Source organism: Rhinoderma darwinii, unplaced genomic scaffold (assembly GCF_050947455.1).
Source record: "Rhinoderma darwinii isolate aRhiDar2 unplaced genomic scaffold, aRhiDar2.hap1 Scaffold_548, whole genome shotgun sequence".
NCBI classification, from domain to species: Eukaryota; Metazoa; Chordata; class Amphibia; order Anura; family Rhinodermatidae; genus Rhinoderma; species Rhinoderma darwinii.
The window spans coordinates 200,042-224,976 of NW_027464098.1; the positions used below are offsets into that span (position 1 = coordinate 200,042).

Below are 24,935 nucleotides of genomic sequence, written 5' to 3' on the forward strand. Positions count from 1 at the left end.
GCCAGGAAGGCGTTTTTATGTAGATTCCTCCTCTTTCAGCACTGCATTGTGGTGCAAGCAAAAGAAGCAAATCCTGTCTGGCTTCCTCTCCGGCCTTTATTCACCTCCCGTGTAGCTGTGAGTGTGTGAGCCTGCAGGGCCCCATGGAATTGCCTAGAAGTAGGCTGAATCGCTGCAAGGGCTGAACAGCAGTATCGGGCAGGCTCGGGCAACGCGCGGCCCGTTCGGGTTATCGCTTCTCGGCCTTTTGGCTAAGATCAAGTGTAGTATCTGTTCTTATCAGTTTAATATCTGATACGTCCCCTATCTGGGGACCATATATTAAATGGATTTTTAGAACAGGGAGATGGAAATAGAGCTTGCTCTGTCCACTCCACGCATTGACCTGGTATTGCAGTATTTCCAGGACCGGTGCACCCTTTCCTTATGTGTTGACTAAAAGCAGATTCCAAAAGTGTTTTTTGTCTTTGCTATTGTTTCTGTCTTTCTGAAGGGATCTCCCCTTTTAATCCCATTATTTCAACACCTGTTGGACAATGCATGAGTGATAATGAGCTCATTGATTAAATGCAATTAATGAATAGATTGCCACCTCTTGTTGTGTGTCGTCTGTGTTTCTGTGTTTCCGGCATTTCACATTGGAACACCTCATTCACCTTCCTTGTCTTCTCTCCGCCCTCCCTTTTAGGTAAGTTAAAGAGCTGCACCTGAGCCAGCCACTGATTGATTGATTGATTGATTGATTGATTGATTGATTGATTGATTGATTGATGCAGCACAACAGTCAAATAGTGGAGTGGAGTAGGGGAACAGCAAACAGCCAATAAAGCAGCCCGCCCGCTCGCCTGCCCGCCACAATGGACCTACCTGTGTACACTAGATGGATGTGATGGAATGTACTGTCGTCCCTACATTTCAAGAAGAAGTAAGAATTGCAGTTGCAACAAAGCCTTGCTTGCCTACAAAGAGAGCAGCAATTTGGATTTGTTACTATGTTACCTAGAAGAATAACAAACTGTGCAAGGATGGAGGTTGTAGGAGCAAGGAGAAGTTGTCTGTAAAGTTGGTGGATGCCTATTTTCCATTTTGCAGTCCCTTGTCTCCCTCTTGTGGCCTCCTGGAGGCAACTAGCTGTGCAAAAAAAAGACAGCCTGGCGGCCGGCTGTTGCAGTGTTGCCCTCTCAGGCAACACTGAGTGACTGACTGAGCCTCACCGTCTTATATAAAGTTCAGACGGAACTTTGCACGTGTCATAGTGGAGCCCTCAGGATTCCAGAGCCAGCTTTCTGACATCATAATGGGGCCTCAGAGATAAAAGCCTGGGCCCAGGCAGTGTTGGTCAGTGCTGCTCAGCAGGCAGCACTGGACTGGACTGGATTACAGCTGATACAAGGTGTGAAGGAACAAGGGGTGGCTGTGGGCATGCACTTGCTGCCGCTGCCAGTGTTTATCTGCATGGCAGCAGGGCATTTGGGCGTTGCCAGGAAGGCGTTTTTATGTAGATTCCTCCTCTTTCAGCACTGCATTGTGGTGCAAGCAAAAGAAGCAAATCCTGTCTGGCTTCCTCTCCGGCCTTTATTCACCTCCCGTGTAGCTGTGAGTGTGTGAGCCTGCAGGGCCCCATGGAATTGCCTAGAAGTAGGCTGAATCGCTGCAAGGGCTGAACAGCAGTATCGGGCAGGCTCGGGCAACGCGCGGCCCGTTCGGGTTATCGCTTCTCGGCCTTTTGGCTAAGATCAAGTGTAGTATCTGTTCTTATCAGTTTAATATCTGATACGTCCCCTATCTGGGGACCATATATTAAATGGATTTTTAGAACAGGGAGATGGAAATAGAGCTTGCTCTGTCCACTCCACGCATTGACCTGGTATTGCAGTATTTCCAGGACCGGTGCACCCTTTCCTTATGTGTTGACTAAAAGCAGATTCCAAAAGTGTTTTTTGTCTTTGCTATTGTTTCTGTCTTTCTGAAGGGATCTCCCCTTTTAATCCCATTATTTCAACACCTGTTGGACAATGCATGAGTGATAATGAGCTCATTGATTAAATGCAATTAATGAATAGATTGCCACCTCTTGTTGTGTGTCGTCTGTGTTTCTGTGTTTCCGGCATTTCACATTGGAACACCTCATTCACCTTCCTTGTCTTCTCTCCGCCCTCCCTTTTAGGTAAGTTAAAGAGCTGCACCTGAGCCAGCCACTGATTGATTGATTGATTGATTGATTGATTGATTGATTGATTGATTGATTGATTGATTGATGCAGCACAACAGTCAAATAGTGGAGTGGAGTAGGGGAACAGCAAACAGCCAATAAAGCAGCCCGCCCGCTCGCCTGCCCGCCACAATGGACCTACCTGTGTACACTAGATGGATGTGATGGAATGTACTGTCGTCCCTACATTTCAAGAAGAAGTAAGAATTGCAGTTGCAACAAAGCCTTGCTTGCCTACAAAGAGAGCAGCAATTTGGATTTGTTACTATGTTACCTAGAAGAATAACAAACTGTGCAAGGATGGAGGTTGTAGGAGCAAGGAGAAGTTGTCTGTAAAGTTGGTGGATGCCTATTTTCCATTTTGCAGTCCCTTGTCTCCCTCTTGTGGCCTCCTGGAGGCAACTAGCTGTGCAAACAAAAGACAGCCTGGCGGCCGGCTGTTGCAGTGTTGCCCTCTCAGGCAACACTGAGTGACTGACTGAGCCTCACCGTCTTATATAAAGTTCAGACGGAACTTTGCACGTGTCATAGTGGAGCCCTCAGGATTCCAGAGCCAGCTTTCTGACATCATAATGGGGCCTCAGAGATAAAAGCCTGGGCCCAGGCAGTGTTGGTCAGTGCTGCTCAGCAGGCAGCACTGGACTGGACTGGATTACAGCTGATACAAGGTGTGAAGGAACAAGGGGTGGCTGTGGGCATGCACTTGCTGCCGCTGCCAGTGTTTATCTGCATGGCAGCAGGGCATTTGGGCGTTGCCAGGAAGGCGTTTTTATGTAGATTCCTCCTCTTTCAGCACTGCATTGTGGTGCAAGCAAAAGAAGCAAATCCTGTCTGGCTTCCTCTCCGGCCTTTATTCACCTCCCGTGTAGCTGTGAGTGTGTGAGCCTGCAGGGCCCCATGGAATTGCCTAGAAGTAGGCTGAATCGCTGCAAGGGCTGAACAGCAGTATCGGGCAGGCTCGGGCAACGCGCGGCCCGTTCGGGTTATCGCTTCTCGGCCTTTTGGCTAAGATCAAGTGCAGTATCTGTTCTTATCAGTTTAATATCTGATACGTCCCCTATCTGGGGACCATATATTAAATGGATTTTTAGAACAGGGAGATGGAAATAGAGCTTGCTCTGTCCACTCCACGCATTGACCTGGTATTGCAGTATTTCCAGGACCGGTGCACCCTTTCCTTATGTGTTGACTAAAAGCAGATTCCAAAAGTGTTTTTTGTCTTTGCTATTGTTTCTGTCTTTCTGAAGGGATCTCCCCTTTTAATCCCATTATTTCAACACCTGTTGGACAATGCATGAGTGATAATGAGCTCATTGATTAAATGCAATTAATGAATAGATTGCCACCTCTTGTTGTGTGTCGTCTGTGTTTCTGTGTTTCCGGCATTTCACATTGGAACACCTCATTCACCTTCCTTGTCTTCTCTCCGCCCTCCCTTTTAGGTAAGTTAAAGAGCTGCACCTGAGCCAGCCACTGATTGATTGATTGATTGATTGATTGATTGATTGATTGATTGATTGATTGATTGATGCAGCACAACAGTCAAATAGTGGAGTGGAGTAGGGGAACAGCAAACAGCCAATAAAGCAGCCCGCCCGCTCGCCTGCCCGCCACAATGGACCTACCTGTGTACACTAGATGGATGTGATGGAATGTACTGTCGTCCCTACATTTCAAGAAGAAGTAAGAATTGCAGTTGCAACAAAGCCTTGCTTGCCTACAAAGAGAGCAGCAATTTGGATTTGTTACTATGTTACCTAGAAGAATAACAAACTGTGCAAGGATGGAGGTTGTAGGAGCAAGGAGAAGTTGTCTGTAAAGTTGGTGGATGCCTATTTTCCATTTTGCAGTCCCTTGTCTCCCTCTTGTGGCCTCCTGGAGGCAACTAGCTGTGCAATAAAAAGACAGCCTGGCGGCCGGCTGTTGCAGTGTTGCCCTCTCAGGCAACACTGAGTGACTGACTGAGCCTCACCGTCTTATATAAAGTTCAGACGGAACTTTGCACGTGTCATAGTGGAGCCCTCAGGATTCCAGAGCCAGCTTTCTGACATCATAATGGGGCCTCAGAGATAAAAGCCTGGGCCCAGGCAGTGTTGGTCAGTGCTGCTCAGCAGGCAGCACTGGACTGGACTGGATTACAGCTGATACAAGGTGTGAAGGAACAAGGGGTGGCTGTGGGCATGCACTTGCTGCCGCTGCCAGTGTTTATCTGCATGGCAGCAGGGCATTTGGCCGTTGCCAGGAAGGCGTTTTTATGTAGATTCCTCCTCTTTCAGCACTGCATTGTGGTGCAAGCAAAAGAAGCAAATCCTGTCTGGCTTCCTCTCCGGCCTTTATTCACCTCCCGTGTAGCTGTGAGTGTGTGAGCCTGCAGGGCCCCATGGAATTGCCTAGAAGTAGGCTGAATCGCTGCAAGGGCTGAACAGCAGTATCGGGCAGGCTCGGGCAACGCGCGGCCCGTTCGGGTTATCGCTTCTCGGCCTTTTGGCTAAGATCAAGTGTAGTATCTGTTCTTATCAGTTTAATATCTGATACGTCCCCTATCTGGGGACCATATATTAAATGGATTTTTAGAACAGGGAGATGGAAATAGAGCTTGCTCTGTCCACTCCACGCATTGACCTGGTATTGCAGTATTTCCAGGACCGGTGCACCCTTTCCTTATGTGTTGACTAAAAGCAGATTCCAAAAGTGTTTTTTGTCTTTGCTATTGTTTCTGTCTTTCTGAAGGGATCTCCCCTTTTAATCCCATTATTTCAACACCTGTTGGACAATGCATGAGTGATAATGAGCTCATTGATTAAATGCAATTAATGAATAGATTGCCACCTCTTGTTGTGTGTCGTCTGTGTATCTGTGTTTCCGGCATTTCACATTGGAACACCTCATTCACCTTCCTTGTCTTCTCTCCGCCCTCCCTTTTAGGTAAGTTAAAGAGCTGCACCTGAGCCAGCCACTGATTGATTGATTGATTGATTGATTGATTGATTGATTGATTGATTGATTGATTGATGCAGCACAACAGTCAAATAGTGGAGTGGAGTAGGGGAACAGCAAACAGCCAATAAAGCAGCCCGCCCGCTCGCCTGCCCGCCACAATGGACCTACCTGTGTACACTAGATGGATGTGATGGAATGTACTGTCGTCCCTACATTTCAAGAAGAAGTAAGAATTGCAGTTGCAACAAAGCCTTGCTTGCCTACAAAGAGAGCAGCAATTTGGATTTGTTACTATGTTACCTAGAAGAATAACAAACTGTGCAAGGATGGAGGTTGTAGGAGCAAGGAGAAGTTGTCTGTAAAGTTGGTGGATGCCTATTTTCCATTTTGCAGTCCCTTGTCTCCCTCTTGTGGCCTCCTGGAGGCAACTAGCTGTGCAAAAAAAAGACAGCCTGGCGGCCGGCTGTTGCAGTGTTGCCCTCTCAGGCAACACTGAGTGACTGACTGAGCCTCACCGTCTTATATAAAGTTCAGACGGAACTTTGCACGTGTCATAGTGGAGCCCTCAGGATTCCAGAGCCAGCTTTCTGACATCATAATGGGGCCTCAGAGATAAAAGCCTGGGCCCAGGCAGTGTTGGTCAGTGCTGCTCAGCAGGCAGCACTGGACTGGACTGGATTACAGCTGATACAAGGTGTGAAGGAACAAGGGGTGGCTGTGGGCATGCACTTGCTGCCGCTGCCAGTGTTTATCTGCATGGCAGCAGGGCATTTGGGCGTTGCCAGGAAGGCGTTTTTATGTAGATTCCTCCTCTTTCAGCACTGCATTGTGGTGCAAGCAAAAGAAGCAAATCCTGTCTGGCTTCCTCTCCGGCCTTTATTCACCTCCCGTGTAGCTGTGAGTGTGTGAGCCTGCAGGGCCCCATGGAATTGCCTAGAAGTAGGCTGAATCGCTGCAAGGGCTGAACAGCAGTATCGGGCAGGCTGCCCGTTCGGGTTATCGCTTCTCGGCCTTTTGGCTAAGATCAAGTGTAGTATCTGTTCTTATCAGTTTAATATCTGATACGTCCCCTATCTGGGGACCATATATTAAATGGATTTTTAGAACAGGGAGATGGAAATAGAGCTTGCTCTGTCCACTCCACGCATTGACCTGGTATTGCAGTATTTCCAGGACCGGTGCACCCTTTCCTTATGTGTTGACTAAAAGCAGATTCCAAAAGTGTTTTTTGTCTTTGCTATTGTTTCTGTCTTTCTGAAGGGATCTCCCCTTTTAATCCCATTATTTCAACACCTGTTGGACAATGCATGAGTGATAATGAGCTCATTGATTAAATGCAATTAATGAATAGATTGCCACCTCTTGTTGTGTGTCGTCTGTGTTTCTGTGTTTCCGGCATTTCACATTGGAACACCTCATTCACCTTCCTTGTCTTCTCTCCGCCCTCCCTTTTAGGTAAGTTAAAGAGCTGCACCTGAGCCAGCCACTGATTGATTGATTGATTGATTGATTGATTGATTGATTGATGCAGCACAACAGTCAAATAGTGGAGTGGAGTAGGGGAACAGCAAACAGCCAATAAAGCAGCCCGCCCGCTCGCCTGCCCGCCACAATGGACCTACCTGTGTACACTAGATGGATGTGATGGAATGTACTGTCGTCCCTACATTTCAAGAAGAAGTAAGAATTGCAGTTGCAACAAAGCCTTGCTTGCCTACAAAGAGAGCAGCAATTTGGATTTGTTACTATGTTACCTAGAAGAATAACAAACTGTGCAAGGATGGAGGTTGTAGGAGCAAGGAGAAGTTGTCTGTAAAGTTGGTGGATGCCTATTTTCCATTTTGCAGTCCCTTGTCTCCCTCTTGTGGCCTCCTGGAGGCAACTAGCTGTGCAAAAAAAAGACAGCCTGGCGGCCGGCTGTTGCAGTGTTGCCCTCTCAGGCAACACTGAGTGACTGACTGAGCCTCACCGTCTTATATAAAGTTCAGACGGAACTTTGCACGTGTCATAGTGGAGCCCTCAGGATTCCAGAGCCAGCTTTCTGACATCATAATGGGGCCTCAGAGATAAAAGCCTGGGCCCAGGCAGTGTTGGTCAGTGCTGCTCAGCAGGCAGCACTGGACTGGACTGGATTACAGCTGATACAAGGTGTGAAGGAACAAGGGGTGGCTGTGGGCATGCACTTGCTGCCGCTGCCAGTGTTTATCTGCATGGCAGCAGGGCATTTGGGCGTTGCCAGGAAGGCATTTTTATGTAGATTCCTCCTCTTTCAGCACTGCATTGTGGTGCAAGCAAAAGAAGCAAATCCTGTCTGGCTTCCTCTCCGGCCTTTATTCACCTCCCGTGTAGCTGTGAGTGTGTGAGCCTGCAGGGCCCCATGGAATTGCCTAGAAGTAGGCTGAATCGCTGCAAGGGCTGAACAGCAGTATCGGGCAGGCTCGGGCAACGCGCGGCCCGTTCGGGTTATCGCTTCTCGGCCTTTTGGCTAAGATCAAGTGTAGTATCTGTTCTTATCAGTTTAATATCTGATACGTCCCCTATCTGGGGACCATATATTAAATGGATTTTTAGAACAGGGAGATGGAAATAGAGCTTGCTCTGTCCACTCCACGCATTGACCTGGTATTGCAGTATTTCCAGGACCGGTGCACCCTTTCCTTATGTGTTGACTAAAAGCAGATTCCAAAAGTGTTTTTTGTCTTTGCTATTGTTTCTGTCTTTCTGAAGGGATCTCCCCTTTTAATCCCATTATTTCAACACCTGTTGGACAATGCATGAGTGATAATGAGCTCATTGATTAAATGCAATTAATGAATAGATTGCCACCTCTTGTTGTGTGTCGTCTGTGTTTCTGTGTTTCCGGCATTTCACATTGGAACACCTCATTCACCTTCCTTGTCTTCTCTCCGCCCTCCCTTTTAGGTAAGTTAAAGAGCTGCACCTGAGCCAGCCACTGATTGATTGATTGATTGATTGATTGATTGATTGATTGATTGATGCAGCACAACAGTCAAATAGTGGAGTGGAGTAGGGGAACAGCAAACAGCCAATAAAGCAGCCCGCCCGCTCGCCTGCCCGCCACAATGGACCTACCTGTGTACACTAGATGGATGTGATGGAATGTACTGTCGTCCCTACATTTCAAGAAGAAGTAAGAATTGCAGTTGCAACAAAGCCTTGCTTGCCTACAAAGAGAGCAGCAATTTGGATTTGTTACTATGTTACCTAGAAGAATAACAAACTGTGCAAGGATGGAGGTTGTAGGAGCAAGGAGAAGTTGTCTGTAAAGTTGGTGGATGCCTATTTTCCATTTTGCAGTCCCTTGTCTCCCTCTTGTGGCCTCCTGGAGGCAACTAGCTGTGCAAAAAAAAGACAGCCTGGCGGCCGGCTGTTGCAGTGTTGCCCTCTCAGGCAACACTGAGTGACTGACTGAGCCTCACCGTCTTATATAAAGTTCAGACGGAACTTTGCACGTGTCATAGTGGAGCCCTCAGGATTCCAGAGCCAGCTTTCTGACATCATAATGGGGCCTCAGAGATAAAAGCCTGGGCCCAGGCAGTGTTGGTCAGTGCTGCTCAGCAGGCAGCACTGGACTGGACTGGATTACAGCTGATACAAGGTGTGAAGGAACAAGGGGTGGCTGTGGGCATGCACTTGCTGCCGCTGCCAGTGTTTATCTGCATGGCAGCAGGGCATTTGGGCGTTGCCAGGAAGGCGTTTTTATGTAGATTCCTCCTCTTTCAGCACTGCATTGTGGTGCAAGCAAAAGAAGCAAATCCTGTCTGGCTTCCTCTCCGGCCTTTATTCACCTCCCGTGTAGCTGTGAGTGTGTGAGCCTGCAGGGCCCCATGGAATTGCCTAGAAGTAGGCTGAATCGCTGCAAGGGCTGAACAGCAGTATCGGGCAGGCTCGGGCAACGCGCGGCCCGTTCGGGTTATCGCTTCTCGGCCTTTTGGCTAAGATCAAGTGTAGTATCTGTTCTTATCAGTTTAATATCTGATACGTCCCCTATCTGGGGACCATATATTAAATGGATTTTTAGAACAGGGAGATGGAAATAGAGCTTGCTCTGTCCACTCCACGCATTGACCTGGTATTGCAGTATTTCCAGGACCGGTGCACCCTTTCCTTATGTGTTGACTAAAAGCAGATTCCAAAAGTGTTTTTTGTCTTTGCTATTGTTTCTGTCTTTCTGAAGGGATCTCCCCTTTTAATCCCATTATTTCAACACCTGTTGGACAATGCATGAGTGATAATGAGCTCATTGATTAAATGCAATTAATGAATAGATTGCCACCTCTTGTTGTGTGTCGTCTGTGTTTCTGTGTTTCCGGCATTTCACATTGGAACACCTCATTCACCTTCCTTGTCTTCTCTCCGCCCTCCCTTTTAGGTAAGTTAAAGAGCTGCACCTGAGCCAGCCACTGATTGATTGATTGATTGATTGATTGATTGATTGATTGATTGATTGATTGATTGATTGATTGATTGATGCAGCACAACAGTCAAATAGTGGAGTGGAGTAGGGGAACAGCAAACAGCCAATAAAGCAGCCCGCCCGCTCGCCTGCCCGCCACAATGGACCTACCTGTGTACACTAGATGGATGTGATGGAATGTACTGTCGTCCCTACATTTCAAGAAGAAGTAAGAATTGCAGTTGCAACAAAGCCTTGCTTGCCTACAAAGAGAGCAGCAATTTGGATTTGTTACTATGTTACCTAGAAGAATAACAAACTGTGCAAGGATGGAGGTTGTAGGAGCAAGGAGAAGTTGTCTGTAAAGTTGGTGGATGCCTATTTTCCATTTTGCAGTCCCTTGTCTCCCTCTTGTGGCCTCCTGGAGGCAACTAGCTGTGCAAAAAAAAGACAGCCTGGCGGCCGGCTGTTGCAGTGTTGCCCTCTCAGGCAACACTGAGTGACTGACTGAGCCTCACCGTCTTATATAAAGTTCAGACGGAACTTTGCACGTGTCATAGTGGAGCCCTCAGGATTCCAGAGCCAGCTTTCTGACATCATAATGGGGCCTCAGAGATAAAAGCCTGGGCCCAGGCAGTGTTGGTCAGTGCTGCTCAGCAGGCAGCACTGGACTGGACTGGATTACAGCTGATACAAGGTGTGAAGGAACAAGGGGTGGCTGTGGGCATGCACTTGCTGCCGCTGCCAGTGTTTATCTGCATGGCAGCAGGGCATTTGGGCGTTGCCAGGAAGGCGTTTTTATGTAGAGTCCTCCTCTTTCAGCACTGCATTGTGGTGCAAGCAAAAGAAGCAAATCCTGTCTGGCTTCCTCTCCGGCCTTTATTCACCTCCCGTGTAGCTGTGAGTGTGTGAGCCTGCAGGGCCCCATGGAATTGCCTAGAAGTAGGCTGAATCGCTGCAAGGGCTGAACAGCAGTATCGGGCAGGCTCGGGCAACGCGCGGCCCGTTCGGGTTATCGCTTCTCGGCCTTTTGGCTAAGATCAAGTGTAGTATCTGTTCTTATCAGTTTAATATCTGATACGTCCCCTATCTGGGGACCATATATTAAATGGATTTTTAGAACAGGGAGATGGAAATAGAGCTTGCTCTGTCCACTCCACGCATTGACCTGGTATTGCAGTATTTCCAGGACCGGTGCACCCTTTCCTTATGTGTTGACTAAAAGCAGATTCCAAAAGTGTTTTTTGTCTTTGCTATTGTTTCTGTCTTTCTGAAGGGATCTCCCCTTTTAATCCCATTATTTCAACACCTGTTGGACAATGCATGAGTGATAATGAGCTCATTGATTAAATGCAATTAATGAATAGATTGCCACCTCTTGTTGTGTGTCGTCTGTGTTTCTGTGTTTCCGGCATTTCACATTGGAACACCTCATTCACCTTCCTTGTCTTCTCTCCGCCCTCCCTTTTAGGTAATTGATTGATTGATTGATTGATTGATTGATTGATTGATTGATTGATTGATTGATGCAGCACAACAGTCAAATAGTGGAGTGGAGTAGGGGAACAGCAAACAGCCAATAAAGCAGCCCGCCCGCTCGCCTGCCCGCCACAATGGACCTACCTGTGTACACTAGATGGATGTGATGGAATGTACTGTCGTCCCTACATTTCAAGAAGAAGTAAGAATTGCAGTTGCAACAAAGCCTTGCTTGCCTACAAAGAGAGCAGCAATTTGGATTTGTTACTATGTTACCTAGAAGAATAACAAACTGTGCAAGGATGGAGGTTGTAGGAGCAAGGAGAAGTTGTCTGTAAAGTTGGTGGATGCCTATTTTCCATTTTGCAGTCCCTTGTCTCCCTCTTGTGGCCTCCTGGAGGCAACTAGCTGTGCAAAAAAAAGACAGCCTGGCGGCCGGCTGTTGCAGTGTTGCCCTCTCAGGCAACACTGAGTGACTGACTGAGCCTCACCGTCTTATATAAAGTTCAGACGGAACTTTGCACGTGTCATAGTGGAGCCCTCAGGATTCCAGAGCCAGCTTTCTGACATCATAATGGGGCCTCAGAGATAAAAGCCTGGGCCCAGGCAGTGTTGGTCAGTGCTGCTCAGCAGGCAGCACTGGACTGGACTGGATTACAGCTGATACAAGGTGTGAAGGAACAAGGGGTGGCTGTGGGCATGCACTTGCTGCCGCTGCCAGTGTTTATCTGCATGGCAGCAGGGCATTTGGGCGTTGCCAGGAAGGCGTTTTTATGTAGATTCCTCCTCTTTCAGCACTGCATTGTGGTGCAAGCAAAAGAAGCAAATCCTGTCTGGCTTCCTCTCCGGCCTTTATTCACCTCCCGTGTAGCTGTGAGTGTGTGAGCCTGCAGGGCCCCATGGAATTGCCTAGAAGTAGGCTGAATCGCTGCAAGGGCTGAACAGCAGTATCGGGCAGGCTCGGGCAACGCGCGGCCCGTTCGGGTTATCGCTTCTCGGCCTTTTGGCTAAGATCAAGTGTAGTATCTGTTCTTATCAGTTTAATATCTGATACGTCCCCTATCTGGGGACCATATATTAAATGGATTTTTAGAACAGGGAGATGGAAATAGAGCTTGCTCTGTCCACTCCACGCATTGACCTGGTATTGCAGTATTTCCAGGACCGGTGCACCCTTTCCTTATGTGTTGACTAAAAGCAGATTCCAAAAGTGTTTTTTGTCTTTGCTATTGTTTCTGTCTTTCTGAAGGGATCTCCCCTTTTAATCCCATTATTTCAACACCTGTTGGACAATGCATGAGTGATAATGAGCTCATTGATTAAATCCAATTAATGAATAGATTGCCACCTCTTGTTGTGTGTCGTCTGTGTTTCTGTGTTTCCGGCATTTCACATTGGAACACCTCATTCACCTTCCTTGTCTTCTCTCCGCCCTCCCTTTTAGGTAAGTTAAAGAGCTGCACCTGAGCCAGCCACTGATTGATTGATTGATTGATTGATTGATTGATTGATTGATGCAGCACAACAGTCAAATAGTGGAGTGGAGTAGGGGAACAGCAAACAGCCAATAAAGCAGCCCGCCCGCTTGCCTGCCCGCCACAATGGACCTACCTGTGTACACTAGATGGATGTGATGGAATGTACTGTCGTCCCTACATTTCAAGAAGAAGTAAGAATTGCAGTTGCAACAAAGCCTTGCTTGCCTACAAAGAGAGCAGCAATTTGGATTTGTTACTATGTTACCTAGAAGAATAACAAACTGTGCAAGGATGGAGGTTGTAGGAGCAAGGAGAAGTTGTCTGTAAAGTTGGTGGATGCCTATTTTCCATTTTGCAGTCCCTTGTCTCCCTCTTGTGGCCTCCTGGAGGCAACTAGCTGTGCAAAAAAAAGACAGCCTGGCGGCCGGCTGTTGCAGTGTTGCCCTCTCAGGCAACACTGAGTGACTGACTGAGCCTCACCGTCTTATATAAAGTTCAGACGGAACTTTGCACGTGTCATAGTGGAGCCCTCAGGATTCCAGAGCCAGCTTTCTGACATCATAATGGGGCCTCAGAGATAAAAGCCTGGGCCCAGGCAGTGTTGGTCAGTGCTGCTCAGCAGGCAGCACTGGACTGGACTGGATTACAGCTGATACAAGGTGTGAAGGAACAAGGGGTGGCTGTGGGCATGCACTTGCTGCCGCTGCCAGTGTTTATCTGCATGGCAGCAGGGCATTTGGGCGTTGCCAGGAAGGCGTTTTTATGTAGATTCCTCCTCTTTCAGCACTGCATTGTGGTGCAAGCAAAAGAAGCAAATCCTGTCTGGCTTCCTCTCCGGCCTTTATTCACCTCCCGTGTAGCTGTGAGTGTGTGAGCCTGCAGGGCCCCATGGAATTGCCTAGAAGTAGGCTGAATCGCTGCAAGGGCTGAACAGCAGTATCGGGCAGGCTCGGGCAACGCGCGGCCCGTTCGGGTTATCGCTTCTCGGCCTTTTGGCTAAGATCAAGTGTAGTATCTGTTCTTATCAGTTTAATATCTGATACGTCCCCTATCTGGGGACCATATATTAAATGGATTTTTAGAACAGGGAGATGGAAATAGAGCTTGCTCTGTCCACTCCACGCATTGACCTGGTATTGCAGTATTTCCAGGACCGGTGCACCCTTTCCTTATGTGTTGACTAAAAGCAGATTCCAAAAGTGTTTTTTGTCTTTGCTATTGCTTCTGTCTTTCTGAAGGGATCTCCCCTTTTAATCCCATTATTTCAACACCTGTTGGACAATGCATGAGTGATAATGAGCTCATTGATTAAATCCAATTAATGAATAGATTGCCACCTCTTGTTGTGTGTCGTCTGTGTTTCTGTGTTTCCGGCATTTCACATTGGAACACCTCATTCACCTTCCTTGTCTTCTCTCCGCCCTCCCTTTTAGGTAAGTTAAAGAGCTGCACCTGAGCCAGCCACTGATTGATTGATTGATTGATTGATTGATTGATTGATGCAGCACAACAGTCAAATAGTGGAGTGGAGTAGGGGAACAGCAAACAGCCAATAAAGCAGCCCGCCCGCTTGCCTGCCCGCCACAATGGACCTACCTGTGTACACTAGATGGATGTGATGGAATGTACTGTCGTCCCTACATTTCAAGAAGAAGTAAGAATTGCAGTTGCAACAAAGCCTTGCTTGCCTACAAAGAGAGCAGCAATTTGGATTTGTTACTATGTTACCTAGAAGAATAACAAACTGTGCAAGGATGGAGGTTGTAGGAGCAAGGAGAAGTTGTCTGTAAAGTTGGTGGATGCCTATTTTCCATTTTGCAGTCCCTTGTCTCCCTCTTGTGGCCTCCTGGAGGCAACTAGCTGTGCAAAAAAAAGACAGCCTGGCGGCCGGCTGTTGCAGTGTTGCCCTCTCAGGCAACACTGAGTGACTGACTGAGCCTCACCGTCTTATATAAAGTTCAGACGGAACTTTGCACGTGTCATAGTGGAGCCCTCAGGATTCCAGAGCCAGCTTTCTGACATCATAATGGGGCCTCAGAGATAAAAGCCTGGGCCCAGGCAGTGTTGGTCAGTGCTGCTCAGCAGGCAGCACTGGACTGGACTGGATTACAGCTGATACAAGGTGTGAAGGAACAAGGGGTGGCTGTGGGCATGCACTTGCTGCCGCTGCCAGTGTTTATCTGCATGGCAGCAGGGCATTTGGGCGTTGCCAGGAAGGCGTTTTTATGTAGATTCCTCCTCTTTCAGCACTGCATTGTGGTGCAAGCAAAAGAAGCAAATCCTGTCTGGCTTCCTCTCCGGCCTTTATTCACCTCCCGTGTAGCTGTGAGTGTGTGAGCCTGCAGGGCCCCATGGAATTGCCTAGAAGTAGGCTGAATCGCTGCAAGGGCTGAACAGCAGTATCGGGCAGGCTCGGGCAACGCGCGGCCCGTTCGGGTTATCGCTTCTCGGCCTTTTGGCTAAGATCAAGTGTAGTATCTGTTCTTATCAGTTTAATATCTGATACGTCCCCTATCTGGGGACCATATATTAAATGGATTTTTAGAACAGGGAGATGGAAATAGAGCTTGCTCTGTCCACTCCACGCATTGACCTGGTATTGCAGTATTTCCAGGACCGGTGCACCCTTTCCTTATGTGTTGACTAAAAGCAGATTCCAAAAGTGTTTTTTGTCTTTGCTATTGTTTCTGTCTTTCTGAAGGGATCTCCCCTTTTAATCCCATTATTTCAACACCTGTTGGACAATGCATGAGTGATAATGAGCTCATTGATTAAATGCAATTAATGAATAGATTGCCACCTCTTGTTGTGTGTCGTCTGTGTTTCTGTGTTTCCGGCATTTCACATTGGAACACCTCATTCACCTTCCTTGTCTTCTCTCCGCCCTCCCTTTTAGGTAAGTTAAAGAGCTGCACCTGAGCCAGCCACTGATTGATTGATTGATTGATTGATTGATTGATGCAGCACAACAGTCAAATAGTGGAGTGGAGTAGGGGAACAGCAAACAGCCAATAAAGCAGCCCGCCCGCTTGCCTGCCCGCCACAATGGACCTACCTGTGTACACTAGATGGATGTGATGGAATGTACTGTCGTCCCTACATTTCAAGAAGAAGTAAGAATTGCAGTTGCAACAAAGCCTTGCTTGCCTACAAAGAGAGCAGCAATTTGGATTTGTTACTATGTTACCTAGAAGAATAACAAACTGTGCAAGGATGGAGGTTGTAGGAGCAAGGAGAAGTTGTCTGTAAAGTTGGTGGATGCCTATTTTCCATTTTGCAGTCCCTTGTCTCCCTCTTGTGGCCTCCTGGAGGCAACTAGCTGTGCAAAAAAAAGACAGCCTGGCGGCCGGCTGTTGCAGTGTTGCCCTCTCAGGCAACACTGAGTGACTGACTGAGCCTCACCGTCTTATATAAAGTTCAGACGGAACTTTGCACGTGTCATAGTGGAGCCCTCAGGATTCCAGAGCCAGCTTTCTGACATCATAATGGGGCCTCAGAGATAAAAGCCTGGGCCCAGGCAGTGTTGGTCAGTGCTGCTCAGCAGGCAGCACTGGACTGGACTGGATTACAGCTGATACAAGGTGTGAAGGAACAAGGGGTGGCTGTGGGCATGCACTTGCTGCCGCTGCCAGTGTTTATCTGCATGGCAGCAGGGCATTTGGGCGTTGCCAGGAAGGCGTTTTTATGTAGATTCCTCCTCTTTCAGCACTGCATTGTGGTGCAAGCAAAAGAAGCAAATCCTGTCTGGCTTCCTCTCCGGCCTTTATTCACCTCCCGTGTAGCTGTGAGTGTGTGAGCCTGCAGGGCCCCATGGAATTGCCTAGAAGTAGGCTGAATCGCTGCAAGGGCTGAACAGCAGTATCGGGCAGGCTCGGGCAACGCGCGGCCCGTTCGGGTTATCGCTTCTCGGCCTTTTGGCTAAGATCAAGTGTAGTATCTGTTCTTATCAGTTTAATATCTGATACGTCCCCTATCTGGGGACCATATATTAAATGGATTTTTAGAACAGGGAGATGGAAATAGAGCTTGCTCTGTCCACTCCACGCATTGACCTGGTATTGCAGTATTTCCAGGACCGGTGCACCCTTTCCTTATGTGTTGACTAAAAGCAGATTCCAAAAGTGTTTTTTGTCTTTGCTATTGTTTCTGTCTTTCTGAAGGGATCTCCCCTTTTAATCCCATTATTTCAACACCTGTTGGACAATGCATGAGTGATAATGAGCTCATTGATTAAATGCAATTAATGAATAGATTGCCACCTCTTGTTGTGTGTCGTCTGTGTTTCTGTGTTTCCGGCATTTCACATTGGAACACCTCATTCACCTTCCTTGTCTTCTCTCCGCCCTCCCTTTTAGGTAAGTTAAAGAGCTGCACCTGAGCCAGCCACTGATTGATTGATTGATTGATTGATTGATTGATGCAGCACAACAGTCAAATAGTGGAGTGGAGTAGGGGAACAGCAAACAGCCAATAAAGCAGCCCGCCCGCTTGCCTGCCCGCCACAATGGACCTACCTGTGTACACTAGATGGATGTGATGGAATGTACTGTCGTCCCTACATTTCAAGAAGAAGTAAGAATTGCAGTTGCAACAAAGCCTTGCTTGCCTACAAAGAGAGCAGCAATTTGGATTTGTTACTATGTTACCTAGAAGAATAACAAACTGTGCAAGGATGGAGGTTGTAGGAGCAAGGAGAAGTTGTCTGTAAAGTTGGTGGATGCCTATTTTCCATTTTGCAGTCCCTGGCCTCCTGGAGGCAACTAGCTGTGCAAAAAAAAGACAGCCTGGCGGCCGGCTGTTGCAGTGTTGCCCTCTCAGGCAACACTGAGTGACTGACTGAGCCTCACCGTCTTATATAAAGTTCAGACGGAACTTTGCACGTGTCATAGTGGAGCCCTCAGGATTCCAGAGCCAGCTTTCTGACATCATAATGGGGCCTCAGAGATAAAAGCCTGGGCCCAGGCAGTGTTGGTCAGTGCTGCTCAGCAGGCAGCACTGGACTGGACTGGATTACAGCTGATACAAGGTGTGAAGGAACAAGGGGTGGCTGTGGGCATGCACTTGCTGCCGCTGCCAGTGTTTATCTGCATGGCAGCAGGGCATTTGGGCGTTGCCAGGAAGGCGTTTTTATGTAGATTCCTCCTCTTTCAGCACTGCATTGTGGTGCAAGCAAAAGAAGCAAATCCTGTCTGGCTTCCTCTCCGGCCTTTATTCACCTCCCGTGTAGCTGTGAGTGTGTGAGCCTGCAGGGCCCCATGGAATTGCCTAGAAGTAGGCTGAATCGCTGCAAGGGCTGAACAGCAGTATCGGGCAGGCTCGGGCAACGCGCGGCCCGTTCGGGTTATCGCTTCTCGGCCTTTTGGCTAAGATCAAGTGTAGTATCTGTTCTTATCAGTTTAATATCTGATACGTCCCCTATCTGGGGACCATATATTAAATGGATTTTTAGAACAGGGAGATGGAAATAGAGCTTGCTCTGTCCACTCCACGCATTGACCTGGTATTGCAGTATTTCCAGGACCGGTGCACCCTTTCCTTATGTGTTGACTAAAAGCAGATTCCAAAAGTGTTTTTTGTCTTTGCTATTGTTTCTGTCTTTCTGAAGGGATCTCCCCTTTTAATCCCATTATTTCAACACCTGTTGGACAATGCATGAGTGATAATGAGCTCATTGATTAAATGCAATTAATGAATAGATTGCCACCTCTTGTTGTGTGTCGTCTGTGTTTCTGTGTTTCCGGCATTTCACATTGGAACACCTCATTCACCTTCCTTGTCTTCTCTCCGCCCTCCCTTTTAGGTAAGTTAAAGAGCTGCACCTGAGCCAGCCACTGATTGATTGATTGATTGATTGATTGATTGATTGATTGATTGATGCAGCACAACAGTCAAATAGTGGAGTGGAGTAGGGGAACAGCAAACAGCCAATAAAGCAGCCCGCCCGCTCGCCTGCCCGCCACAATGGACCTACCTGTGTACACTAGATGGATGTGATGGAATGTACTGTCGTCCCTACATTTCAAGAAGAAGTAAGAATTGCAGTTGAAACAAAGCCTTGCTTGCCTACAAAGAGAGCAGCAATTTGGATTTGTTACTATGTTACCTAGAAGAATAACAAACTGTGCAAGGATGGAGGTTGTAGGAGCAAGGAGAAGTTGTCTGTAAAGTTGGTGGATGCCTATTTTCCATTTTGCAGTCCCTTGTCTCCCTCTTGTGGCCTCCTGGAGGCAACTAGCTGTGCAAAAAAAAGACAGCCTGGCGGCCGGCTGTTGCAGTGTTGCCCTCTCAGGCAACACTGAGTGACTGACTGAGCCTCACCGTCTTATATAAAGTTCAGACGGAACTTTGCACGTGTCATAGTGGAGCCCTCAGGATTCCAGAGCCAGCTTTCTGACATCATAATGGGGCCTCAGAGATAAAAGCCTGGGCCCAGGCAGTGTTGGTCAGTGCTGCTCAGCAGGCAGCACTGGACTGGACTGGATTACAGCTGATACAAGGTGTGAAGGAACAAGGGGTGGCTGTGGGCATGCACTTGCTGCCGCTGCCAGTGTTTATCTGCATGGCAGCAGGGCATTTGGGCGTTGCCAGGAAGGCGTTTTTATGTAGATTCCTCCTCTTTCAGCACTGCATTGTGGTGCAAGCAAAAGAAGCAAATCCTGTCTGGCTTCCTCTCCGGCCTTTATTCACCTCCCGTGTAGCTGTGAGTGTGTGAGCCTGCAGGGCCCCATGGAATTGCCTAGAAGTAGGCTGAATCGCTGCAAGGGCTGAACAGCAGTATCGGGCAGGCTCGGGCAACGCGCGGCCCGTTCGGGTTATCGCTTCTCGGCCTTTTGGCTAAGATCAAGTGTAGTATCTGTTCTTATCAGTTTAATATCTGATACGTCCCCTATCTGGGGACCATATATTAAATGGATTTTTAGAACAGGGAGATGGAAATAGAGCTTGCTCTGTCCACTCCACGCATTGACCTGGTATTGCAGTATTTCCAGGACCGGTGCACCCTTTCCTTATGTGTTGACTAAAAGCAGATTCCAAAAGTGTTTTTTGTCTTTGCTATTGTTTCTGTCTTTCTGAAGGGATCTCCCCTTTTAATCCCATTATTTCAACACCTGTTGGACAATGCATGAGTGATAATGAGCTCATTGATTAAATGCAATTAATGAATAGATTGCCACCTCTTGTTGTGTGTCGTCTGTGTTTCTGTGTTTCCGGCATTTCACATTGGAACACCTCATTCACCTTCCTTGTCTTCTCTCCGCCCTCCCTTTTAGGTAAGTTAAAGAGCTGCACCTGAGCCAGCCACTTGATTGATTGATTGATTGATTGATTGATTGATTGATTGATTGATGCAGCACAACAGTCAAATAGTGGAGTGGAGTAGGGGAACAGCAAACAGCCAATAAAGCAGCCCGCCCGCTCGCCTGCCCGCCACAATGGACCTACCTGTGTACACTAGATGGATGTGATGGAATGTACTGTCGTCCCTACATTTCAAGAAGAAGTAAGAATTGCAGTTGAAACAAAGCCTTGCTTGCCTACAAAGAGAGCAGCAATTTGGATTTGTTACTATGTTACCTAGAAGAATAACAAACTGTGCAAGGATGGAGGTTGTAGGAGCAAGGAGAAGTTGTCTGTAAAGTTGGTGGATGCCTATTTTCCATTTTGCAGTCCCTTGTCTCCCTCTTGTGGCCTCCTGGAGGCAACTAGCTGTGCAAAAAAAAGACAGCCTGGCGGCCGGCTGTTGCAGTGTTGCCCTCTCAGGCAACACTGAGTGACTGACTGAGCCTCACCGTCTTATATAAAGTTCAGACGGAACTTTGCACGTGTCATAGTGGAGCCCTCAGGATTCCAGAGCCAGCTTTCTGACATCATAATGGGGCCTCAGAGATAAAAGCCTGGGCCCAGGCAGTGTTGGTCAGTGCTGCTCAGCAGGCAGCACTGGACTGGACTGGATTACAGCTGATACAAGGTGTGAAGGAACAAGGGGTGGCTGTGGGCATGCACTTGCTGCCGCTGCCAGTGTTTATCTGCATGGCAGCAGGGCATTTGGGCGTTGCCAGGAAGGCGTTTTTATGTAGATTCCTCCTCTTTCAGCACTGCATTGTGGTGCAAGCAAAAGAAGCAAATCCTGTCTGGCTTCCTCTCCGGCCTTTATTCACCTCCCGTGTAGCTGTGAGTGTGTGAGCCTGCAGGGCCCCATGGAATTGCCTAGAAGTAGGCTGAATCGCTGCAAGGGCTGAACAGCAGTATCGGGCAGGCTCGGGCAACGCGCGGCCCGTTCGGGTTATCGCTTCTCGGCCTTTTGGCTAAGATCAAGTGTAGTATCTGTTCTTATCAGTTTAATATCTGATACGTCCCCTATCTGGGGACCATATATTAAATGGATTTTTAGAACAGGGAGATGGAAATAGAGCTTGCTCTGTCCACTCCACGCATTGACCTGGTATTGCAGTATTTCCAGGACCGGTGCACCCTTTCCTTATGTGTTGACTAAAAGCAGATTCCAAAAGTGTTTTTTGTCTTTGCTATTGTTTCTGTCTTTCTGAAGGGATCTCCCCTTTTAATCCCATTATTTCAACACCTGTTGGACAATGCATGAGTGATAATGAGCTCATTGATTAAATGCAATTAATGAATAGATTGCCACCTCTTGTTGTGTGTCGTCTGTGTTTCTGTGTTTCCGGCATTTCACATTGGAACACCTCATTCACCTTCCTTGTCTTCTCTCCGCCCTCCCTTTTAGGTAAGTTAAAGAGCTGCACCTGAGCCAGCCACTGATTGATTGATTGATTGATTGATTGATTGATTGATTGATTGATTGATTGATGCAGCACAACAGTCAAATAGTGGAGTGGAGTAGGGGAACAGCAAACAGCCAATAAAGCAGCCCGCCCGCTCGCCTGCCCGCCACAATGGACCTACCTGTGTACACTAGATGGATGTGATGGAATGTACTGTCGTCCCTACATTTCAAGAAGAAGTAAGAATTGCAGTTGCAACAAAGCCTTGCTTGCCTACAAAGAGAGCAGCAATTTGGATTTGTTACTATGTTACCTAGAAGAATAACAAACTGTGCAAGGATGGAGGTTGTAGGAGCAAGGAGAAGTTGTCTGTAAAGTTGGTGGATGCCTATTTTCCATTTTGCAGTCCCTTGTCTCCCTCTTGTGGCCTCCTGGAGGCAACTAGCTGTGCAAAAAAAAGACAGCCTGGCGGCCGGCTGTTGCAGTGTTGCCCTCTCAGGCAACACTGAGTGACTGACTGAGCCTCACCGTCAGCCTCACCGTCTTATATAAAGTTCAGACGGAACTTTGCACGTGTCATAGTGGAGCCCTCAGGATTCCAGAGCCAGCTTTCTGACATCATAATGGGGCCTCAGAGATAAAAGCCTGGGCCCAGGCAGTGTTGGTCAGTGCTGCTCAGCAGGCAGCACTGGACTGGACTGGATTACAGCTGATACAAGGTGTGAAGGAACAAGGGGTGGCTGTGGGCATGCACTTGCTGCCGCTGCCAGTGTTTATCTGCATGGCAGCAGGGCATTTGGGCGTTGCCAGGAAGGCGTTTTTATGTAGATTCCTCCTCTTTCAGCACTGCATTGTGGTGCAAGCAAAAGAAGCAAATCCTGTCTGGCTTCCTCTCCGGCCTTTATTCACCTCCCGTGTAGCTGTGAGTGTGTGAGCCTGCAGGGCCCCATGGAATTGCCTAGAAGTAGGCTGAATCGCTGCAAGGGCTGAACAGCAGTATCGGGCAGGCTCGGGCAACGCGCGGCCCGTTCGGGTTATCGCTTCTCGGCCTTTTGGCTAAGATCAAGTGTAGTATCTGTTCTTATCAGTTTAATATCTGATACGTCCCCTATCTGGGGACCATATATTAAATGGATTTTTAGAACAGGGAGATGGAAATAGAGCTTGCTCTGTCCACTCCACGCATTGACCTGGTATTGCAGTATTTCCAGGACCGGTGCACCCTTTCCTTATGTGTTGACTAAAAGCAGATTCCAAAAGTGTTTTTTGTCTTTGCTATTGTTTCTGTCTTTCTGAAGGGATCTCCCCTTTTAATCCCATTATTTCAACACCTGTTGGACAATGCATGAGTGATAATGAGCTCATTGATTAAATGCAATTAATGAATAGATTGCCACCTCTTGTTGTGTGTCGTCTGTGTTTCTGTGTTTCCGGCATTTCACATTGGAACACCTCATTCACCTTCCTTGTCTTCTCTCCGCCCTCCCTTTTAGTTAAGTTAAAGAGCTGCACCTGAGCCAGCCACTGATTGATTGATTGATTGATTGATTGATTGATTGATTGATTGATTGATTGATTGATTGATTGATTGATTGATGCAGCACAACAGTCAAATAGTGGAGTGGAGTAGGGGAACAGCAAACAGCCAATAAAGCAGCCCGCCCGCTCGCCTGCCCGCCACAATGGACCTACCTGTGTACACTAGATGGATGTGATGGAATGTACTGTCGTCCCTACATTTCAAGAAGAAGTAAGAATTGCAGTTGCAACAAAGCCTTGCTTGCCTACAAAGAGAGCAGCAATTTGGATTTGTTACTATGTTACCTAGAAGAATAACAAACTGTGCAAGGATGGAGGTTGTAGGAGCAAGGAGAAGTTGTCTGTAAAGTTGGTGGATGCCTATTTTCCATTTTGCAGTCCCTTGTCTCCCTCTTGTGGCCTCCTGGAGGCAACTAGCTGTGCAAAAAAAAGACAGCCTGGCGGCCGGCTGTTGCAGTGTTGCCCTCTCAGGCAACACTGAGTGACTGACTGAGCCTCACCGTCTTATATAAAGTTCAGACGGAACTTTGCACGTGTCATAGTGGAGCCCTCAGGATTCCAGAGCCAGCTTTCTGACATCATAATGGGGCCTCAGAGATAAAAGCCTGGGCCCAGGCAGTGTTGGTCAGTGCTGCTCAGCAGGCAGCACTGGACTGGACTGGATTACAGCTGATACAAGGTGTGAAGGAACAAGGGGTGGCTGTGGGCATGCACTTGCTGCCGCTGCCAGTGTTTATCTGCATGGCAGCAGGGCATTTGGGCGTTGCCAGGAAGGCGTTTTTATGTAGATTCCTCCTCTTTCAGCACTGCATTGTGGTGCAAGCAAAAGAAGCAAATCCTGTCTGGCTTCCTCTCCGGCCTTTATTCACCTCCCGTGTAGCTGTGAGTGTGTGAGCCTGCAGGGCCCCATGGAATTGCCTAGAAGTAGGCTGAATCGCTGCAAGGGCTGAACAGCAGTATCGGGCAGGCTCGGGCAACGCGCGGCCCGTTCGGGTTATCGCTTCTCGGCCTTTTGGCTAAGATCAAGTGTAGTATCTGTTCTTATCAGTTTAATATCTGATACGTCCCCTATCTGGGGACCATATATTAAATGGATTTTTAGAACAGGGAGATGGAAATAGAGCTTGCTCTGTCCACTCCACGCATTGACCTGGTATTGCAGTATTTCCAGGACCGGTGCACCCTTTCCTTATGTGTTGACTAAAAGCAGATTCCAAAAGTGTTTTTTGTCTTTGCTATTGTTTCTGTCTTTCTGAAGGGATCTCCCCTTTTAATCCCATTATTTCAACACCTGTTGGACAATGCATGAGTGATAATGAGCTCATTGATTAAATGCAATTAATGAATAGATTGCCACCTCTTGTTGTGTGTCGTCTGTGTTTCTGTGTTTCCGGCATTTCACATTGGAACACCTCATTCACCTTCCTTGTCTTCTCTCCGCCCTCCCTTTTAGGTAAGTTAAAGAGCTGCACCTGAGCCAGCCACTGATTGATTGATTGATTGATTGATTGATTGATTGATTGATTGATTGATTGATGCAGCACAACAGTCAAATAGTGGAGTGGAGTAGGGGAACAGCAAACAGCCAATAAAGCAGCCCGCCCGCTCGCCTGCCCGCCACAATGGACCTACCTGTGTACACTAGATGGATGTGATGGAATGTACTGTCGTCCCTACATTTCAAGAAGAAGTAAGAATTGCAGTTGCAACAAAGCCTTGCTTGCCTACAAAGAGAGCAGCAATTTGGATTTGTTACTATGTTACCTAGAAGAATAACAAACTGTGCAAGGATGGAGGTTGTAGGAGCAAGGAGAAGTTGTCTGTAAAGTTGGTGGATGCCTATTTTCCATTTTGCAGTCCCTTGTCTCCCTCTTGTGGCCTCCTGGAGGCAACTAGCTGTGCAAAAAAAAGACAGCCTGGCGGCCGGCTGTTGCAGTGTTGCCCTCTCAGGCAACACTGAGTGACTGACTGAGCCTCACCGTCTTATATAAAGTTCAGACGGAACTTTGCACGTGTCATAGTGGAGCCCTCAGGATTCCAGAGCCAGCTTTCTGACATCATAATGGGGCCTCAGAGATAAAAGCCTGGGCCCAGGCAGTGTTGGTCAGTGCTGCTCAGCAGGCAGCACT

At 47.8% G+C, this 24,935-nt stretch overlaps 17 non-coding genes across 17 annotated transcripts; all 17 read left to right on the forward strand.

Annotated features, from left to right (window-relative positions):
• Window positions 1-231: 231 nt before the first annotated feature.
• LOC142723203 (U2 spliceosomal RNA) lies at window positions 232-422 on the forward strand. Its single transcript, XR_012875420.1, has one exon. It is a non-coding gene; the product is annotated as a U2 spliceosomal RNA (small nuclear RNA).
• Window positions 423-1,710: 1,288 nt separating this feature from the next.
• On the forward strand, window positions 1,711-1,901 carry LOC142723204 (U2 spliceosomal RNA). Its single transcript, XR_012875421.1, has one exon. It is a non-coding gene; the product is annotated as a U2 spliceosomal RNA (small nuclear RNA).
• Window positions 1,902-3,197: 1,296 nt separating this feature from the next.
• LOC142723247 (U2 spliceosomal RNA) lies at window positions 3,198-3,388 on the forward strand. Its single transcript, XR_012875464.1, has one exon. It is a non-coding gene; the product is annotated as a U2 spliceosomal RNA (small nuclear RNA).
• Window positions 3,389-4,680: 1,292 nt separating this feature from the next.
• Window positions 4,681-4,871, forward strand: LOC142723205 (U2 spliceosomal RNA). Its single transcript, XR_012875422.1, has one exon. It is a non-coding gene; the product is annotated as a U2 spliceosomal RNA (small nuclear RNA).
• Window positions 4,872-6,150: 1,279 nt separating this feature from the next.
• On the forward strand, window positions 6,151-6,341 carry LOC142723206 (U2 spliceosomal RNA). The gene has a single exon (XR_012875423.1). It is a non-coding gene; the product is annotated as a U2 spliceosomal RNA (small nuclear RNA).
• A 1,276-nt stretch (window positions 6,342-7,617) lies between these two features.
• On the forward strand, window positions 7,618-7,808 carry LOC142723207 (U2 spliceosomal RNA). The gene has a single exon (XR_012875424.1). It is a non-coding gene; the product is annotated as a U2 spliceosomal RNA (small nuclear RNA).
• A 1,280-nt stretch (window positions 7,809-9,088) lies between these two features.
• On the forward strand, window positions 9,089-9,279 carry LOC142723209 (U2 spliceosomal RNA). The gene has a single exon (XR_012875425.1). It is a non-coding gene; the product is annotated as a U2 spliceosomal RNA (small nuclear RNA).
• A 1,304-nt stretch (window positions 9,280-10,583) lies between these two features.
• On the forward strand, window positions 10,584-10,774 carry LOC142723210 (U2 spliceosomal RNA). The gene has a single exon (XR_012875426.1). It is a non-coding gene; the product is annotated as a U2 spliceosomal RNA (small nuclear RNA).
• A 1,261-nt stretch (window positions 10,775-12,035) lies between these two features.
• LOC142723211 (U2 spliceosomal RNA) lies at window positions 12,036-12,226 on the forward strand. Its single transcript, XR_012875427.1, has one exon. It is a non-coding gene; the product is annotated as a U2 spliceosomal RNA (small nuclear RNA).
• A 1,276-nt stretch (window positions 12,227-13,502) lies between these two features.
• LOC142723213 (U2 spliceosomal RNA) lies at window positions 13,503-13,693 on the forward strand. The gene has a single exon (XR_012875429.1). It is a non-coding gene; the product is annotated as a U2 spliceosomal RNA (small nuclear RNA).
• A 1,272-nt stretch (window positions 13,694-14,965) lies between these two features.
• Window positions 14,966-15,156, forward strand: LOC142723214 (U2 spliceosomal RNA). Its single transcript, XR_012875431.1, has one exon. It is a non-coding gene; the product is annotated as a U2 spliceosomal RNA (small nuclear RNA).
• Window positions 15,157-16,424: 1,268 nt separating this feature from the next.
• On the forward strand, window positions 16,425-16,615 carry LOC142723215 (U2 spliceosomal RNA). The gene has a single exon (XR_012875432.1). It is a non-coding gene; the product is annotated as a U2 spliceosomal RNA (small nuclear RNA).
• A 1,254-nt stretch (window positions 16,616-17,869) lies between these two features.
• On the forward strand, window positions 17,870-18,060 carry LOC142723216 (U2 spliceosomal RNA). Its single transcript, XR_012875433.1, has one exon. It is a non-coding gene; the product is annotated as a U2 spliceosomal RNA (small nuclear RNA).
• Window positions 18,061-19,340: 1,280 nt separating this feature from the next.
• On the forward strand, window positions 19,341-19,531 carry LOC142723217 (U2 spliceosomal RNA). Its single transcript, XR_012875434.1, has one exon. It is a non-coding gene; the product is annotated as a U2 spliceosomal RNA (small nuclear RNA).
• A 1,281-nt stretch (window positions 19,532-20,812) lies between these two features.
• LOC142723218 (U2 spliceosomal RNA) lies at window positions 20,813-21,003 on the forward strand. The gene has a single exon (XR_012875435.1). It is a non-coding gene; the product is annotated as a U2 spliceosomal RNA (small nuclear RNA).
• A 1,300-nt stretch (window positions 21,004-22,303) lies between these two features.
• LOC142723220 (U2 spliceosomal RNA) lies at window positions 22,304-22,494 on the forward strand. Its single transcript, XR_012875436.1, has one exon. It is a non-coding gene; the product is annotated as a U2 spliceosomal RNA (small nuclear RNA).
• A 1,308-nt stretch (window positions 22,495-23,802) lies between these two features.
• Window positions 23,803-23,993, forward strand: LOC142723221 (U2 spliceosomal RNA). The gene has a single exon (XR_012875437.1). It is a non-coding gene; the product is annotated as a U2 spliceosomal RNA (small nuclear RNA).
• Window positions 23,994-24,935: the final 942 nt, after the last annotated feature.